General features: G+C 42.9%; 1 protein-coding gene across 1 annotated transcript in view; it reads left to right on the top strand.

Moving 5' to 3' along the window:
• Ca10 (carbonic anhydrase 10) overlaps nucleotides 1-19,598 on the top strand; it is a 489,514-nt gene that overhangs the window by 311,008 nt on the left and 158,908 nt on the right. The gene's annotated exons all lie outside the window — the stretch shown is intronic.

Here is a 19,598-nt window from a genome sequence, read left to right as displayed (position 1 = left end):
ATATAGTTTTCTATTCAGAATCTAGCAGCTAAATACCTGATGTTCAGCCTCTAATGCCATATATGAACTAGGGGCACAATCAATATTTGTGGAAGAAAAAGAAAATCTTAGAGGCAATTAATCAGCCATGGTGATTCTATTTATCATTTGGATCTGGGAAATCTGTCTTTAAGATTCTTGTGAGTTTGTTATCCATGATGAGTCAAAAGACACACTTCTTCCCAACAAAGATCTACAAATCGATTCAACACATTATCTAATTTGGCCATCATGCTAAGTCTGTAAATTTGCTTGTGAGAGTAGGTAACTATCCCCATCTAAATATAAGAACAAATTCACCCAACATAGAATGTAGCATGTCCAAATTCCAAGTTCATGTCTATGCAATACCTTGAGATGGGAGATGAGGTCCCTCAGTGCATAGAAAAAGTTCATTACATACCACGGGGCACCTGAGAAGGGAATGCACTGCACACCTGCTGGCTAAGGATACGGTTAAGTGAGAAACTATGCAGCTATCAATCGCAGTTCTAAGAACTCAAGGTTGAAGGCTGTGCTCTGGGAGGGAGTTTTGAGTTCAGATTCTAAAGTCAGAACTGGCCTCAGCACTTAGCAGCTCCAGGGATCCAGGTCTGAATTCTAACTGTGCCACCTGCAGCCTTTCAACACTTGAGACCAGTCCTCTAACCTCTTCTGCACCTAGTCTGTATGACAAGCATGGTGACAGTCACCTCCTCTGAAAGGCCCTTATAAGAATTAAATGAGAAAACGGCAGAGAAAACCTCAATACAAAGCAAATCCTAAAGCAAGGAAAGAACAGACAAGACACAAACAGACAAGAACTGCCCTTGCAGGGACTCTCAGTTCAGAATAAGGGCACAGAAGACTTCAGAAGCCCTCCCAGTTCCCAGGCTTCAGTCACCCTACATTGTTTTCTTGTAGAGGAAATGTGAACATGGAGCTTTGGGGGCTTAAGAAAGTTCAGGAAAGTTAGATTATTTTTAGGTTGGAAATCTGCTAAGTGATTTCAGGAGGTGACCACATTTCGGTTCCATTAGCTCATCAGCAATTTCTTAATGAGGCTAATTAGCTCTAAACAGCTCCCACCCCTGTAGGGCTCCACTGAGAGTTTGGCTGTACATAAAGCCAATGAGCCTATGACCTTTGTTGGTGGTGTGGGGGCCCTGTTTCTGGGCATCGACCTCATCAAACCTTAGTAAGAAAGGCATTTCATGGTTAATAAGGATATGAGGTTGCCCTGGATCCCTGAGATCACCAAATGCTGAGCCTGTTCAGCTATATGAGAAGTAAATCAAAGGGCAAGCGCCAACGATTGTGTAGAAAGAAAAAAATAAACCCACAGGAGATTTCACTCTGAAACTGTGAGGAGTTTTTGGATGATTCCCTCAGTATCCATACTCCTTCACCAGAATACGAACTGAATATGTTTATTTCAATTCGCATTTAGTGATACCAAGCAAGAGACACCAACCAACTAGACATGATTTCCTAAGATTTTTTTTTCTAGATCGCAGACCTAGGTCTGTATCCATAGCGGCAAATGCCCTATTTCTTCAGCATCTTTTTTAGGTACCTCAGGATGGAATATCACATAGGTGTTCCATGACCCATCCATGGATTGTTCAAGGCGGTGCTTGATGGGAGAATCCTGGCATTAGGCAGCTAAAACAGGAGCTGTAATGACAGCTCGTATGTATCCAGTCTCACTGTTATTCCCTTCCTTTATTTCATGCTTTCACGCCATCAGCTCGTTCCCATTCACCTTTTACATGGTAGAAAGCTAAGACTCTAGAGGAGCCTAAGAAACCAGTCCAGGGCCCCATAGTTTCTCAGTGGCAGAAAGGTAGAAAAGTCTCACGCAGTGCTCCCACCCCCAAGGGAAACTGATACATTATTTTGATGTCTATCATTTTGATGTTTCATAATCATGAAATCACAGACTCTAAAGAAAATAGTTCCTTCTCCAGGAGGCAACAGAGCCGTCCGTGTGGAGAATGCAGGTCCTCAGTAATCAAAGTCCAAATTTTTACCCTTAGTTCACATTTCCTTGAGGACCCAACATATCTCCATGAGCTGCTGATTTCTCAACTGACAGGAAAAGACTGGGTTAGAAATAGCTCTTAAACACCTCCCCACCTGTACCGCCATTCTACCATTTGACTCTGCACCAATATTGGAGAAGCAAACACCGCCTTTTTAAATGAAAGGAAAGAGCCAGGTGCTAATTTGGGCTTGTGTCAGTTTTGCGGCTCTTGGAAGAAAAATGAATTTGTTTGGGTTTGGTTTGGTTAGGATTCAGAGTTTTCAAAAGAGAAATGTAAACAGCTAATTTATCATCTTTCTTCTTTGAATGCGGTCTAAATTCACAAGGCAGAATCAGGATTATAATTCTGTGTTGACTGCTGAGTGAACACCGAGGCTCAGAGAAGTGAAGTGACTCACTTGCGAGCACAGAGCAGTTCAGTCCCAGGGACCATTAAGAATAACTGTGTCTCGTCTCAAAGGCCGATCTAAACTGAGTGATGGCAGAGGACAGTCACAAGTGAACTCAGGAAGCATCCACGAAGGCACTTTAGTGACGGCACTGAGAGGAGGGGAAATGACACTTGCAAACGCTGGTGCTGGCACTCATCTGAGAAGATGTTACCTTTCAGCTAAAGGTTAATGAAAATAAAGACACGATGTTTTCTTTCTCTAGTGCCAACATCTACTCAGTGTGGTCTGTGAATTATCCATTATCTAGAGCAAGCCTCAGAAACGTCCATTGGGTTCCTTGCCATCAGATGGTAACGTAAGGCCTCATGGACAGACAATTGGCCAAGTCCACATGGGTACACAAGGCTTTACCTGCAGCTCATCAGCAGGTACTAAGCCACAGGACTCGATCAAGCCATGGTGAGAGACAAGCAGGAGCTTATGTGCAGATTATTTGAGTGCTAGGAAGGAGGGGAAATTACATGGCAGTGACCCTCATAGGGATTCTCATTCCAGCAGAAGCAAGATTTGAGCCTAGATTTTCAGGCAACCGAACAGCACCCAAACAGCTTATCTAAGCTGTCCCAATAATTGGTACATAGCCCAAAACATCTCACTTCCTCTGGTTCACGGTTTCTCTACAGTAGCAATTTTCACTTGGAAGGCAGGATAACTCTGTGCTCTGAAGTCTTTTTCCTGTGTACCATGCAGTACTTCACAACCCTAGCCCCTACCAGAGATGCAAGTAGCACTTCTAATCGTGGTAGCCAACACTGCCCCCAAGCACCGCTCCATATCAGCTGCATGTCACTGACAGACAGGAATAGAGGTGGAATTACCCCTAGTTAAGAACACTAATTTTGGTCCCCACATTGTTGGGATTCACTATCTAAACTGCTATATCTAGAATATTCAGAACAATCCAGAAACAAGAGCAAGACCCCCAGAAACTGTATTTATAATACATGGTCCTTTTAGAACTGAAAGATGAGAATATGATGTTTTAGCACATCTGTCCCTAAACTTCCCTCCACCTTTGTCCATTTTGCTGTGTGTTCTGTGAGGTGTGAGAGAAGTCTGGACCAGTCACACCATGGTGAGAAACCCACCTGGAGCCAAACATTCATCATTTCATTGGCGGTGAAAGGAAGTCAACCGGAACTGAAGGGATTTCTCAGCCCCATCAGGACCAAGGCACACAAGACAGTGGAGAGTGAAAGCACCTCCCTTTGGGAGGGATACAGAGTAGTGATGTGTTTCTGCCATAACCACAATCAGCCTCATGTTGACTCACCAGCAAACTCGGTTCTCTAAGCAAATCAGCCTTGACTCAGGTGTTCATCTAGAGAACACAAAAGGTCATTTCCTTACAGCATGAGCTACAGAAAAGGGAAAACAAAACCAGTTTAAGAGATGGTCATGGGGCTGGAGAGATGGCTCAGTGGTTAAGAGCTATTGCCTGCTCTTCCAAAGGTCCTGAGTTCAATTCCCGGCAACCACATGGTGGCTCACAGCCATCTGTAATGAGGTCTGGTGCCCTCTTCTGGCCTGCAGACATACAAACAGACAGAATATTGTATGCATAATAAATAAATAAATAAATAAATAAATAAATATTTAAAAAAGAGATGGTCATGAAGAACAGATTCCATTTCATGTTCCATTTATATGTTCTAGCACAGCTTTGAAAGCAAAATGAAGCAGGCATCCTGGCTTCAGGACATGTGAAGGCTTTCGTGCATCCTGCACCTTTTCCTTGGGCTGGAGATGCAGGACACAGTGTTTCTCACTCAGTCCTTTCTCCACTAAGTATGTCTAGGAGCTAAGGTGTTCCCCAGACAGACTCCATAGAAAATGCTCTCCGTCCTCTCTTGGTCTCAGTTTCTTCATACATGCAATGGGGCAGTATGAAGAAACTCCCACTCACTGACCTTCCAGAGAGAGGAGAAAAGAGAAAACACTTGAGAAAGTGCTCTGTAAACCCTGAAGAGTTATAAAAGTTTAAGAGGTCATTATTAATGCATACTCATTAATAATTTACTACTAATAAAACTTTCTCTGCCTCGCCGAGATGGTGAGTTGATGAATATGATCATTGAAGCAGCCAAGGTCCCAAGGGGGTGAAGGGTTTGCTCAAGGTCACACACTAGACCTGGAGCCATGGTGTGTGGTGATTGAGATGACAGGCATGGCAGCAGTCCCCGCCATAGGAAAGTGCTCTCGGCAGCATCGGCTCTTTTCATTGTTGGGATGGCTGCGATCAGGATTTTCATAACCACCAAGGCAAAGGGAAATCAGTGAATGGCACAAGCCACCCTGGAGTCGAGAAACAATGAGGAAAATATGCTTGATAAGGAGGTGAACACGGCCCGAGTGCTTGTAGGAGCGACTTGGCTTTTTGAGCTTTTGGTCTCCAGAATATAAAATGAGATTTTTTTTTTTTATATAACAGTCCACTTCCACAGTTGTTGGGTGGATGAGGATATCCTATGAAGCATTAGGATTGTTGAAGCAGGCCTATAGTGTGGGAGAAGACGTAATTCAGTTGGGAAACTGCAATGCGCACAGCTTTGTGGAGCACACAGCAATGATGCTGCTATAACGAGACGATCCTTTCACAGAGGAGAGAGGAGGATGATCCCACACATCTGGGCGGAACATGGAGATGACTGTAGAGAGTACCATTGACCAAAGTAACCCAAAGCTTAGAGAGTTTCTAGGATTCTGAGTAAGTCATTTTAAAGGGCTCCTTGGGAGGGGTGAAGCATTACTGACCATCTCTTATCCTACCTATAAACAGGTATCCCACCTCGAAGCAGGTAGGGCCCAGGACTGTGGGAAGAGCACAAGGAAGGGACGTTTTGGCGCCTGAAAACAGACTTCCTTAGGCAAAGAGAGAAAACATCGGGGTTCGTATTTTACCCAACAGGATGGTGGCAGAGTGCAGATAATTAATCGCTTTCCTTGTCAGCTGCCTTCTCACCCACCCAGTTCTTGAATTCATCACAAGCCCTGCTCTCGGGTCTTGATGTAAGGCCTCAATCATTTATCATTTATCATTTATCAGTCAATAGTGCACTAATAACTGTTTGCCTACCAGCCGGGAGAAGAGGAACTCACTAGTTTTGACTCCTAGTCCTTGACTCTTTCTGAGGTGTGATGCTCCCAGTATAAGCCAAGAAGTAATGATGCTAAAGTTGCATGTGGGAAGAGAAACACGGTAGCAATTAGACAGTGTCTACCACGTAGATATAATAGCACGACTAATCTCCAGAGCAGAGATAATAATAAAATGTCGCAAAAGGATTAAGTCTGAGGAGGCATCGCCACTGTTTTTCATAATGATAAATTTACTTCACTGTAAGTTGATTTAATTGAATTGTTAATGATGGTATATTTAGCAACGGTCTTACAAATAATCCTTTACAGACAGTAACAAGTACTACTGAGCTTCTCTGCGTGGGACCCTGTGTGGCAGTCACTGTGTTGACCATACCATTACCTTTCAAGTCAAGGACACCAGGAATGCACACACATAAAGCTGAGCGAGTTTGTTTATTGCTCCCTGCGGCGGGGGTGATGACATGCCAGAGAGTGCCACAGACACCTCAACAGGACTTATCCTAAAGATAAGTCTGCAACTTGGTACAGAAACTCTGGAGGGCAGCTGAGAAAAACAGGGGCCTACACAGTATGCCATCAGGAAGGAAGTGGCTCTGAATAAGCACCCTGCAGATTTCCCCTGCATAGCTGGGGGAATGAGACAAGCTCGATGTTTCCATTGAGCAGTGAAGAGCTAGGTCAGAGAGCAGGGGTCTGACTGTGTCTATAGTTTCTACGTGTTCCTGTATTTTCATTAGGGGAGCAGGCTTAGGTTTTTTGTTTTGTTTTGTGTTTTGTTTTTTTTTAATTAACTTAAAAAAAAAACTTTTCTCATTTTACATACTAATCCCAGCAACCTGGGCCAGAGCAGACCTGAGACAACGAACTCCACAGAAGCAGGTACAGGGGAGCAACCACTGAGTGAGTGGGCCAGAGGCAGGCAATATTTGAACCAACTCACTGGACTAGATTTTGTTTGCCTTGAGGGAAGTGACAACCACACCCCACCCAGCCACATAATTATGAACCCATTGTAGTCTCCCCATGGTTTTGAGTTGCTCAGTCATCCAAAACCCAAACCTCATTCACTTTAGCAAGCTATAGAGGCTCTGGTCCTGAAGGCTTGGCCAGACACTAGAGAGCATCAAGCCTGCAGCATCCACAGCCTATATTGCTGATGGTCTTCAGTACCAAATGCTACTGAGCCGCAAGGGCATGCAATGAGAAGACTGTGTTCGTAAAGGCCAGAAAGGCCTTCATTTAAATTCTGGCTCCGACACTGTCATTCTGTAGGGCATTCAACAAATCATTTAACCTTTCTGAATCTGTTTTTCACATCTGTTCCGTGGGCAAGCTTCCTTGAGATAAAAGACTATTTTTTAGGCATAATTTGCATATGACCGTACAGACTACAACTGATCTCTGTAACCCAATTTTTTAAAGTGCCTGATGTATAAGTATTTATAAATGTTTATGAACTAAATTAATGGGGTGATGATCAGAAGTGTTTATGAGATAAATGCTTTCATAAATCTAATAGATAATAGGTCAAAATAAACTAATTTTTATTCTTACTCTAGCTTCAGTTTTTCCCGATTGCTTTTGTCTTATTCATTCATTTATTTATTTATTTATTTATTTATATTCATTGGTTTTGGTTGTGTTTAGAGAGTGTCTCACTATGTAGCCTTGGCTGGTCTAGAACTTTGAATGTCAATTAGACTGGCTTTGAACTCAATGATTTGCCTACCTTTGTCTCCCATGTGCTGAGGTTAAAGGCATATGCCACCTTGCCCAGCTCTTCCCTTCTATTTGAAGTGCTGTGTCTTTATTTTTTGCTACATAGAAAGTAGCCACAAGTCGTGGCTATCATGTTAGAGCTGATAAACCTCAGTTAACTGGTTTAATGGTATAATATTTTCAGTACTAATAACTGCTTTTGAAACAACCTCTTTTCTATTGCTATAACACCAAGACCAAGGCAACTTATAAAAGGAAGAAATCGATTGTGCTTACAGTTCCAGAGGGTTAGGGTCCCTGATGGCAGACCAAAGGCATGATGGCAAGAACACCTGTGGGTTCACGTGGGCAACAAATAAGCAGGAGACAGAGAGCACACTGGGAATAGCATGAGTCTTTTGAAATGTCAAAGCCTGCCACCAGCGATACATCTCCAATAAGATCACACCTCCTGATCCTTCCCAACAGTTTCACCCACTAGGGACCGAGTATTCATACGTATGAGCCTATGGGGCAGGGGAGGGGGTGGTATTCTCACTCAAACCACAAAGGGGAACTCAGCAACTTTGAAAGATGCCTTGAGGACACTGGAAATAACTCTTTTATGTCTCTAATGACGTCATTTAAAAAAATTATTAATACAGTACAGAGTCATTAAAAATTTTGGAAAATGCGGAAAAGGAAGAAAGAATAACATAGCCTAGCTCTACCTGAACATGGCACTGTTGATGCTTGAGTAGACTGTTATTTTATAATTTTGGTTAGTTGAAACATGCGATATGGACAAACTTGTTTGTTTTCCCCAATTACCATGACATAAGCCCTTTTCAAGCTACTGTCTGGCTTTAATGGTTGCATTATATCCCACCTAGCAGAAGTGTCAGCCTTGACCCCAGCACTTGCTATCATCAGAAGCATTTACTTCTATTAGTCTGCTTTGTAAATAACACTGCCGTAAGCGTTAGTGTGGATGAAGATTCTTCTCCTAAACAAAATAAATTCAACACTTCAGGAGACGGCAGTACAGAAGCATGTCTGAAATCGCCTCTGGAACATTTGGATAGGAAAAAAGTAACGATAAAGCTACACATTGCATCAATTTTTTGCTTTGTTTTGTTTTGTTTTGCTTCATTTCAAATCCCATATCCAAGGTCTCTTGGTGCAGGCTGGAACAATGGAGGGAGATTTTAGAAGTTAATTGGGAAATAGCAAGTAAGCTAAGTAAATAGTCTAATCTAGACCCATCAGATAAGCGTTCACTGTGACACAAAATCTTAATGACAGTAATTAACACGTTTATAAGTTCTCCAAGAAACCAAGTTTCCCATTTATTGACTGAAAACCAGCAGCTTTTTCAACCAGAGCATATGGCCAAGCTGACATGTTCCCCAGGCTGTGGGACCTATCAGCATAGCTTCTGAACCCTCTATTCTTCAACTTGATCTGGCCTTTCCTACACCTTGCAAGAGAAGCAGGTGGGGTCTTACAGAAATATTTTTTCCATTCATTAAATGTATTGAGATATAACTTATATTCAGAAATATTCAGTATCATGAGATGATAGCTTGGGGAACATGTTTATGGCCCCATGTTACCTCTCTCCATACAAAGACATTCAACATTTTCACCTCCTTGAGGGGGGCTGCCTCATGTAGTCTTTGTTCAAATCACCATCCTTTCTTGCCCAGTCTTGAACTTCCGGACTTCATATAAGCCAAACTGCCATGTTGACTCCTTTTCTTTCTTTCCTTCTTTGTTTCTTTCCTTCTTTTCTTTTCTTTTCTTTTCTTTTTGTTATCTGACTTTTCTCCATCATTATTTACATTAGGATTTATGAAGAAGCATTTCATGCATGTTCTTTTTCATCCTGCATAATGACTTGCATTGTAGCTATACCACAATGCACTTATCCATTCTACCACTGATGGACATCATTTCTACTTCATTGCTATTACGAATAAAGTGGCTACAGATGTGATATCGTTTCGTAAACACCAAGTGTAAGTTGTTAAGTGTTTGACAAGAGCACCGCTGAGAACCTGAGTCATGTTGATTTTATGGAAATCATTTCATGTCTCTGGTTCCTCATTCCCTCGACACTAAAATGAACAAGAATTTGGCTTTTTGACTAGTTCGGCTTCCTTTCCTGTCAAACAAAGCATTTGAATATAGTAGTGCTCAGGGTCTCTTGCAGTTATAAATCCATAGCTCAAAAGACGTGAATGCGGTACAACACGCTTAAGTCAGCTCTCATTCTCCACAAGGAAAAGTCCCAGTGTCCCAGGTGTAACTGTTTTTCCTAAAGGCCGTGAATCAAAAAAGGTACTTGGAGGTAGAAGACACTGACTTAAATCTCAGCTGACTCCCTAGACATCTAAGGAATAATGAGATTTGAATTGCACCTCCCCAACCAATTGACAAGACCACACTCAGGGAGACTCATACAGTCATGCTGAACCTAGCACCACCCGCCCACATCAACACAGTGACTGCTGTGTGAGAGAGGATCTGCGGTTGATTCCTGGATGCTATATATCACCTTTTGTTAATGTTCATTATTATTACATGTTGTGTCCTGTAGGCTGATAGAATCCATCCACAGGTGGGTTCATAACATGAAGTTACACGCTCCTCCTTTGTGCACTCAATCATGCTACTTGCCCAGGAGATTCAAATACGCAGCGTGGTCTTAGCCCTTGAAGAGATGCATCACTCCGCTCAATGAACACTTATTTCCTGAACACCTGTTCTCGCACCAGGCAGAGTGCCAGATGCTAGGAATAGAAGGATAAGTAGCACATAATTCTTTCTGCCTTTCTCAGGTTTATTTGTTTGTTTGCCTTTCATTTTCTTGTTTGCTGAGGGTCTCCTCCTCCCAAGGAAATCCACCCTAAACAGTTGATAGCCTACAGAAGAGCAGATTGTTAACAGTCCTAGGCAACTAGTTGTTCAATGAAAGTGTGAATAAAGCCCAAGAGAGCTGGAGCAGGGGCACTGAGAAGGCTATTCTTGGATGACAACTTGACTATATCTGGAAGGAACCACAGTCCAGAAATGGAGGGCACACATGTGAGAGGTTCTGCTTGGTTTGAAGTGGGTGAATCCACTTCTAGACCAGACCTTTGAGGTAGGAAGACACACCTGTGGTCCAGATCTTGAGGTGGGAAGACACATATTTAGTCTGGGCCACACCTTCTGCTGAAAGTCTACCTAAAAACAAGGAAGAAGGAAGCTGTTGCTCTCTGCCTGCTTTCCCTCCCCTTGCTAGCACATCCACTCCTTCACTGGCATTGGTGGCTACTTCTTCTAGATTCCAGCACACACAGAGGACCAGCTGAGGCACCCAGCCTTGTGGGACTAATGCTAGACTCTCGAACTTTCCGTTCACAGCTAGCCATTGTTGGATTAGCTGAACTGTAGCCTGTAAGTCATTGCACTAAATTCCCTCCCTCTGTATATACATGATAGAGAGAGAGAAATTCCGTAAGTTCTGTGACTCTAGAGAACCCTAACTAATAAAGACACTTAGAAGGCCTTCCACGGTAGTCCTCTCACTGGGAAAAAGAATAAACAAACACAGGGAGAAGCGAGATTCTAACTGGCCTTTCTGCTTCTCTCCTTGGCTCCCCCAACCTTGTCTCTATAAAACACTAGAAATCCTCTTTAAGTGAGGATCAGAGTTTGTTGTGGTCTAACACAAGCACCCTCAGTGATTTCTATTGCTCTTGGAAGCAAACCAATTCTTTACTGTATTACAAATCCCTACAACTCCCAGACCCTGCTGCCAGCTCTATTCTCACCTCTCATTATGTACACAGTTCCCTTTCTGTTCCTGGACCAGGTTACATTCTTATAATCTCCCCACCTCCCGCCTCTTCTCTTCCTCTTCTCTACACGTGGAGAGCCCCTTCTCACATCTTTTGTTCCTGGTTCATTATAAGCCTTCCAATCTAATTCAACCATCTCTTCTGTCATTCAGTGTCTTAAAGGTGTTAAGTCCAGCCTGAATGTTCTGTACCGGCGGGTACTAGCGTGTACCGGCGGTCGGAGGGGTTTGGAAATAACCAAAATAGTCCTTTTATAATAAATCAGTTTTAATAAAAGGGGAAATAAGGGAACTTACAGAACCAAGGGTCCAGCGGAGCAGAAGGTAATGCGGGGAATAGCAAAACAGGGCTCCTTCCGGCAACCCGATCCTTTTTAAGGGTATCCTACTCCCCTGGGGCAGCCACGCCCCTGAACGCAGGGATTGGGCCAGCTGCCCCAACAATGTTCAACTCTCAGAGGAATGACATCTCAAAGGGCAAATCTATAGAATATAGGTCAATGTGTGAGAGCTGAGGTGTGAGGTGTGACTACCAAGGGGAAGGAGAGGTTGGGAGTGACAGAAATATTCTAAAACAGAACTGAGGTTGAACGATGCTGTAATTGACTGACAATGGGTGAGATTTCTATGTAAATTATACTTCGATAAGTTGCTTACTCTTTTTCTGAAAAGTTTTTTAAAGATCCCTCTACTTGAGACCATACACCCTCCCACTTCCAATGCAATTAATCTGAGCATGGAGTCTAAATGCTCATGTATTTTAAATTCTTCAGCCAGTTCTGACAAGGAAACATGCTTCAGAACCACTGCTGTCTTCCTTGCCTTCCCAGCACTGTAATTGCCTCTTTTTTTTTTTTACAAATTGTGTGTCCTGCTATTGTCCCTCCCATGCATCTTAATGAAAACTCTAAAAGGGAACACTTGCCTAGTATCGCCCCTGAATCTCAAGTATCAGGCCCTCCGTCTGTAGCTCCTTAGAATGTGTTTTAAAATAAATGACTACCTGCCAGAGCAATGAACATAGCTAGAAATAAAATATTTCTGCAAAAATCATTCAGTAGTTATAAAAGGATTACTCCTGGGTTCAGGAAAATAGCTTCGCCATCCTAAAAAGATCTCAGGTACCAGAAACACAAGTGTCCAGCCACAAGAGCTGAGGGGGTCAGAGAAACCCCTGGACCTCCCTGTCCTGTCCATCTTCCATTCGTGTGGTGGGCAGGAAAATTTGCAGCTGAGGAATGTAAGACCTTGAATGACAAAAACCCATAGGCTTAAAGAAAGTGCTATATATCTATGCAAGTCCATGCGGCTGCTTTTGAATATACTAAAATACAGCAGCAAATGTAGGTTAACATATGTTATTATACGATATAAATAGCATCATATGTGCATGTAGAGTTAGTAAAGACACATGTTGCATTAGTAAATGTCAGCTGGGAGTGTTCAGGCTTTCCTTCCCCCAGTCTCTGTGGGGTATTTTAAAAACGTTACTCCCAGGAAAGTAAGTTATTTCTTTTTCTCTCTGGTGTCCCATCTAAGTTGGAAGAGGAAAGCTAGGAACAAAGTCCAAGTCCCTGAAGACTGGGAGGGCAGAGGGAAATAGAATCAAGTTAATGGAATGTCTGACTTCAGGTCAAAAGTTGCCCATGGATTGGAGTAGAGGGAAGTCCCTCAGGATTTATGGGCAACTAATGGTGACTGGGAGAGGTGGGGACATGTCCTTCAGTGGTAGAGTCACGGAACTAGTTGGTCAGAGGGAGATCATCAAGGACAGAATCGGGCAAGGGACAATAATGGGAGATGAAGATGAGCAAAGCATACTACAAAAATGTCATATTGAACCAATTATTACGTATAATTAATATATGTTAATGAAAAGCATTTTAACTTTTTTAGTTTTAAATATGTTTTTATTAATTGTGTGAAAATTTCACAGTTTATGCAATCAATGTATTTTGGTCATATTTACCCCCCCTCCTCTCTCTGACTCCTTCAAGATCCACCTCATACCCCTATCCAATCTCAACTTCATGTCCTCTTTTTGTTTCTAATAACCACTGAATCCAATTTACGCTGCCCATATATGCATGGTGTGGGGCCATCTCCCAGAGTATAAATGAGATGGGGGGACACTGATGGCCCAGTGGACAGGAGTGGAGTCCAGGGCTGGGACTATCTCTGGAGAAAAGCATAGGAGAAGCTAGATGGAGCGAGATGGAGCTAGAACTCAACCAGGGAGTGCCGCCTTTCTCTTCGGAACGTGTAATTCCCGAAGGACATGCCTCACTCCAGGTTCCTGCCTGGCTGTGTCCTTCCATACCACCAGAGACTTCTCAGTCTGGAACATCAGAGCAGGCAGACAGGGCTGCCAGCAACAAAAGGATCTCCTCTACAAAGTTAAGAAATTCACTCCAGCGTGTTGTGTTTCGCAGGGCGTCTACAATAGATAGAGGCTGTAACTTTCAATGTGGTTGGTAATGAATCAAATATGCTCTTCTATAGCAGAGTCATGGGTCCGTTTCATTGCTACATCATATATTCTAAGTATTCGTAAACTAATAATTTATTATTTAAACCTGAACCAGGCCAAGTTAAAGGTCAAGAAGAAATTAGGGAAAGCTGCAGTGATTCCACTATCTTCTGTAAAAGTGTCTTGCTTAGTACAGCAGTTGTAGCAGCTATTGAAACTGTCTGCAATGGACTAGCCTACCCTGTGTAAATCGCACTTGCTCCTTATGAAAAATATTAGGAGAAGCTTTGAGTTATCGCTTCATAACAAATCACATTTTTGTGTTTATAGCTGAGTTTAATGATAAACGTACTGTGAATATCCAGTGTGCGCTATAGGAAGCGAGCCCCATACCCTCTTTAAAGATGAGCAAATTATTCATGGCTTCTGTCCAAGTATGATGGTGAGGATAAACAGTTTGGCAAAGGATGCCTTCATGTCAGAAAGGACTTGAACTCTTGTGACAGCCCAGGGGACATTATTAACTGGATTGTGATTACAAAACTGTGTGCTGACATCTGTTGCAGGAAGGACTGTACCATTCCCAGGACCACAGAATGCAGCCTGGACTGCTCCCTAACTGCCTGGCTCTTCCTCCACAGGGAAAGTGACCATGGCTCTGAGGAAAACCGTTTTCTCTGGCCGCCGCCAGAACTTCTTTATGTATAGAAAGCCTATGAAAGAGACATGTTCACTGTGGCATGTATTTAATGGAGCTAAGACTGTAACGCTTATGCCTCTTGTGGCTTCTGTAAGTACTTCCAAGAATGCCCTGGCCTGACTCAACGCATGAGCCAGATGCTCCAAATGCTTGTAAAACTTCCGTTGCCAGAAGCATGATTGACTGACCTCATGTGGCAGATGTTGGCATCAGGGAGTTGACATTTTTGCTTCTCACCTCCAGATCCATTTCTAGAACTTGGCGCTTCTGAATATGATTAACATCGGTGGTGCGTTGAGAAAGCAAAAGACGAAGGACAGGGTCTGTAGCTCAGAGGTAGAGAGCACTTACCTAGAAGGCATAAAGACTATTTGAGAACAGCGTAGGAAAGACTAATCTAGCAGTGAACATCCTTCTGAACACTTATAAGAACAAACTCATGCGTTCCTTACAGCACCCCTATGAGAGCACACTGCCAGTAAGTCTCGAAGAGCTAAACAGAGCATCTCATTCAGGAGGCTTCACAGATCTGCGTAGTAGAGTTGCCCAATATAAATGATAAACGAAACACAGTGGGAAGAAACAGTCCTATCATCATCTTGTCTTTTTATTCTCTAACGAAAGGGGAAATGGTTGATCCCGTACAGTCCAGCTACTTACTGCTCTCGCTGTGGAGAAAGTTAAAAACATGAGGAAAGTAAATTTAATTAGTTCCATGGCAATTATTGTCTGACTAAATTATACTTTAAAATTTAATATAACAGTCACCACTTAATCAGCAAAGTGAGTCGCAGAGGGTAGCCTTACGCTCCTCAGCTAATCAAATCCGGCTAGTAAGCATCACATAAATTCTCCTTTTCTATTTTTTGTTCTCTTTTTTTATTAGATTTTTTTTAAAAAAACACCAATCCAAGTTCCCACTTCCTCCCCTCCTCCCATTTCCTCCATACACCCTCCCACCCCACCCCCATCCAGTCCTCAAAGAGGGTAAGGCACATTGTTTTAGGGAAAGTCCAAGGTCCCCCCTACTATATCTAGGTTGAGCAAGGTATCCATCCAAAGAGAATAGTTTCCCAAAAAGCTAATACATGCACTAGGGATAAATCCTGGTGTCATTGCCAGTGGTTCCTCAGTCTGCCCCAGCCATGTAACTGTCAACCACATTCAGAGGGACTAGTTTGGTCCTATGCTTGTTCCTTCCCAGTCCGGCTGGAGTTGGTGAGCTTCCACTAGCTCAGGTAGACTGTTTCAGTGGTTGAACCCATCATGGTCTTGACCTCTTTGCTCATTCCTCCCACTCTTGAGCTGGAGTTTGAGAACTCAGTCCATTGATCCAATGCAGGTCTCTGCCTCTGTTTCCATCAGTTGCTGGATGAAGGCTCTATGGTGATATTCAAGATATCCATCAGCCTGTCTACAAGGCAAGTCAAGATCAGGTCCCCTCTCCTCTGTTGCTTAGGGTTTCCTGTGAGAACCTGTTGGATATAGCATTCTAGCTTCGCCAACTCTACAGGACCAGAACTCTACACCTGCACTTTTCTAAACAGTTCCCAGCCAGACTTCTCCAATTGCTTACAGATCAGAGGAGTAAATAGGGCCCAGTTGCTGGAAAACTTCCATAGGATGTCAAGGATGAGAAGAAGAAAACCAGCTTGCGGTGTGTTAAGCTAATTCTCCCGATTAAAGCAGAAATAACCTGTGAGTCCTGCAGCCAGAAGGATGTCTAGGGTGGGCTGGTAGTGTGTTGAGATTCCTATTGTTTATTACTCTGCACAGAACATGAACAAGGTCACTGTTTCATTGCTCTTGATGGAGACTTGGACACTTGGATACAGATAGCCTGAGCAGGACCCAGGAAGGGGCACTGGCTTGGTTCATGGAAGCAGGCACAGGTTACAGAGTTGAACGTTGACAGATATCATGTCCTATTGGGCATGGAACAGGCAAGGGTAGCTCCTTGCTGCCTGCAGCTGTCAGTGTCATCTGTGCATGAGCTGGAGGTGGGGATGCTCTGTGGATGCCCTTCACCATCTGTCTCTCGGACTGAATCCAGGCTCAGCAACCCACTCTCACTTTAGCCTTAATCCCCAGATGTTCTGTGGCCCAAATATGGGAAGCATTCTTTTTTTTTTAATTTAAGGTACAAATCCTCCAAGCAGAGTTTGCAAAGTACATTATAGCCGGTACGAAGGCAGCCTAGAAAAAAAATTTCTCACGTGGGAAGTGTCTTACTTCTAGAAGCCAGAGATTGACTCTTCCAGGCTTTAGGGAGGATCACCTCAGTTAAAATATGCAAAGCTCCTTTGAACCACACAAAGCATAAAGTGAACTCTATGCAAGTTATCACTTGATATCATCATTCCCATTTTTGCACATAAGAAAATGAAACTCGTATGGTTCAGTAAATCGTCCACTGTCCGCTGATGAGGAACAGACCCAGGACTGAAATCAGGCCTGCCTCATCCCTGGTCTTTCCTTTTTAGGATGCTTGCCCCTTAAAATAAGTGTAAGGAAATGAGAATGATAGGAGTCAGAACTCACCTTAATCCCTGCCCGAGTTGAAGGCCGTGTTGTAACACTGTTTCTGACTGACGCACAGCCCCAGGATCCTTCCCATGTGATGTGCCGAGCAGTCAATGCCCGTCCATCAGCACTTGCCATCTGCAAGTCGTGACTCAGTGCCTAGGCATCCAGACCCTATGGACCAGACCTTGCAATCTGGTTCCTCATGGAGCTTCACCAGTTTCCTGAGCATTTTCCTCAATAGAAACCAGAAGGTCCCATGTGTTTCAGACATAACCCCCTCAGTGCACCATGACTATGGGCCTCGACATATCTGTACCAGACTGTGTTCATACAGAAAGAGCTGTCTTACACTACAAGACCTCTTATTTCTCTATGCATTTTGCCACTCTATACTCTATATACTATATATTATACACTCTAACTCTAGAGTGCATATATATATTATATATATATGTATACATATGTTATACATACATATATATAGAATACAGACCCCAGGAGAACTCAGTGATGCAAGAGAACATAATACCATCTTTCTGTCCACTGTCTACTGTTTCTGAGGATTGTTCCTGATCATTCTCACTTCCTAAATGCCTTCCCCTACAAGAATAAGTCTACTCATGTACAGTTCACATACATGGAAGATAGAGCTGAAGAGCCTTTTGTTGGTGGTGGTGGTGGTGTGTTTCCTCTGGCTTGAAAATTAGAAAGCATATTCGTGCTGTTCAGAAACCACAGAAAGCCCACTGACAATAAAGCTATTCTTCTATCTTTCCTAGACAGCACATAAATTGCAAGAAGGAGAAAAGAATTCACCCCAGTCCACAGGGGACACTGCAGATTTACTGACAACTGAAAGATGGATGGGCTGTGCTTTCATCCATCCTGTTGTCTGTCACTCAACAGTTGTGACCACTCGTCGCCCAAACAAAAGTAAACACGTGCGTGGTGTTTCGTCTCCTCTTCAGTGCGAGCCACCCAGTGCCAGCTATTTCTCACCTCGACAAGTAGTCCGCTTGTTTCTCCCAGTCGCATCCCATCACAGGAGAGGAAAGAGACGCCTGAAGGGCTCTGGAGGCAAACATGTCCTCCCGTTCTCAAGGGAAAGCCAGAGACATGCCGAGCTCAGCTTTCTGTTCCTACAAAGAAATAGATACTTGGGCTGAGCAGGGTCCCCATGACAAAACATATAGGGAGACACAGTGGGACAACTCAGGCCCAGGAAACTAGACCCCTGAGCTGAGCACACGTGATGGAATCTAGGAGTCAAGAATGGATATTGAAAACAAAGCAAAACACACGGACGAAAACCAAAATCTAGCAAAGGCGTGAGAACCTAAAATTGAATCTGGAGAGGAGAGAATCTGCTTGCTTGTGTGGACTCAACTTCAGTTGCCACAGGTTTCTTCAGCACATACCTTACTTGATTGATTCTAAGACAGATTTTTCCATATTGGACATCTCTGAATTTAGGATGCATTTTAGAATGGATAACCTGTCTTGGCTGTGTTGGTAATGAGTTTTTTCTAGCTGATACATTAAATAATAGTTCTTGTAATCTATTGCCTCATATACTTTACAAAATATGATCAGCATGTCCAAGTACTGTGCTGGGTGCCTCCCTAGAAATGATCTTGTTTGATTTTCTTTGTTTTTGTTTTTGTAGAAGACTTACTGAGATACCATAAAATTGCGTCATTCAAAGTGGGTAATTTATATATTCAGAGTTGTGTAATCATTAGCACAGTCAACTTTAGGACAACTTTGGCACCCTGCAGCAAACCTCTATGGTCAGTAAGAGGTACTCCAATCTTACTCCAACACACCCAACCCTAAAGAGCCTCTCTCTTCTATTTTCTAGTTCTACATATTTGCCTGTTTTGAACAGTTCACAGCATTTATGGCCTCCTGTGTCTGTTTTCTTTCATTTGTCAAAATGTTGTCAGCGTTCATTCATGGTGCAGTATCCACCAATACGTAATTCGTTTAATCGTTAAATCATATCATATTATATTACAAATGCCACCTGTTTATTCATAAATCCCACAACAGACATTGGTTGCTCTAACACTCACTCCCCTCCCCCGCTCCCTGTGGTATTACATATGTTTTCCTGTAAGGGGGAGGGGTGCACATGTGGAGGTCAAAGTTCAACCTCAGGTACCTTGAATAGAGTTCAACCTTAGGTAACCTTAGGTATCTCGAACACTCATTTGTATAGCTTGAATAAACCTGTTTTTTTTTAAAAAAAAAAAATAAATAAGGTCTTTCATTGAGCCTGAAGCTCATCAATTCAGCAATGCTGACTAGCCAATAAACTTCAGGGATCCACTGATCTCTGTTCCCTCATCTCCAGAACTGAGGTCACGGACATAAGCTCCCACACCCAGCTTTTACATAGAGACTTGAACTCAGGACTTAATGTTTGTGAAGCAAGCACTTTATTAATACCAGCTCCCAAACCCACTCCTACCCTTCAACTATAACAAGTAATTATTTTATGAGTATACTTGTGTGTAGGTTTTTATGTTGGAGATGTGCTTCTTTCTTTTTTGAAGTACGTATAGGAGTAAATTTTATGGGTCAAGTGGTAAGTAACTCTATGGTTAACATTTTGAAGGGCTACCAAAACGGTCAGTGACCATATCAACTCACATCTATAGGCAGTGTGTAAAGGTTAAAGTTTCCCTACCTCCTCAACACTGGAGATTATCTGACTTTTTAATGGTAACCATCTC

This window comes from Arvicola amphibius, chromosome 4, assembly GCF_903992535.2.
Source record: "Arvicola amphibius chromosome 4, mArvAmp1.2, whole genome shotgun sequence".
Taxonomy (NCBI): domain Eukaryota; kingdom Metazoa; phylum Chordata; class Mammalia; order Rodentia; family Cricetidae; genus Arvicola; species Arvicola amphibius.
This window is presented reverse-complemented; position numbering and strand designations above follow the sequence as displayed.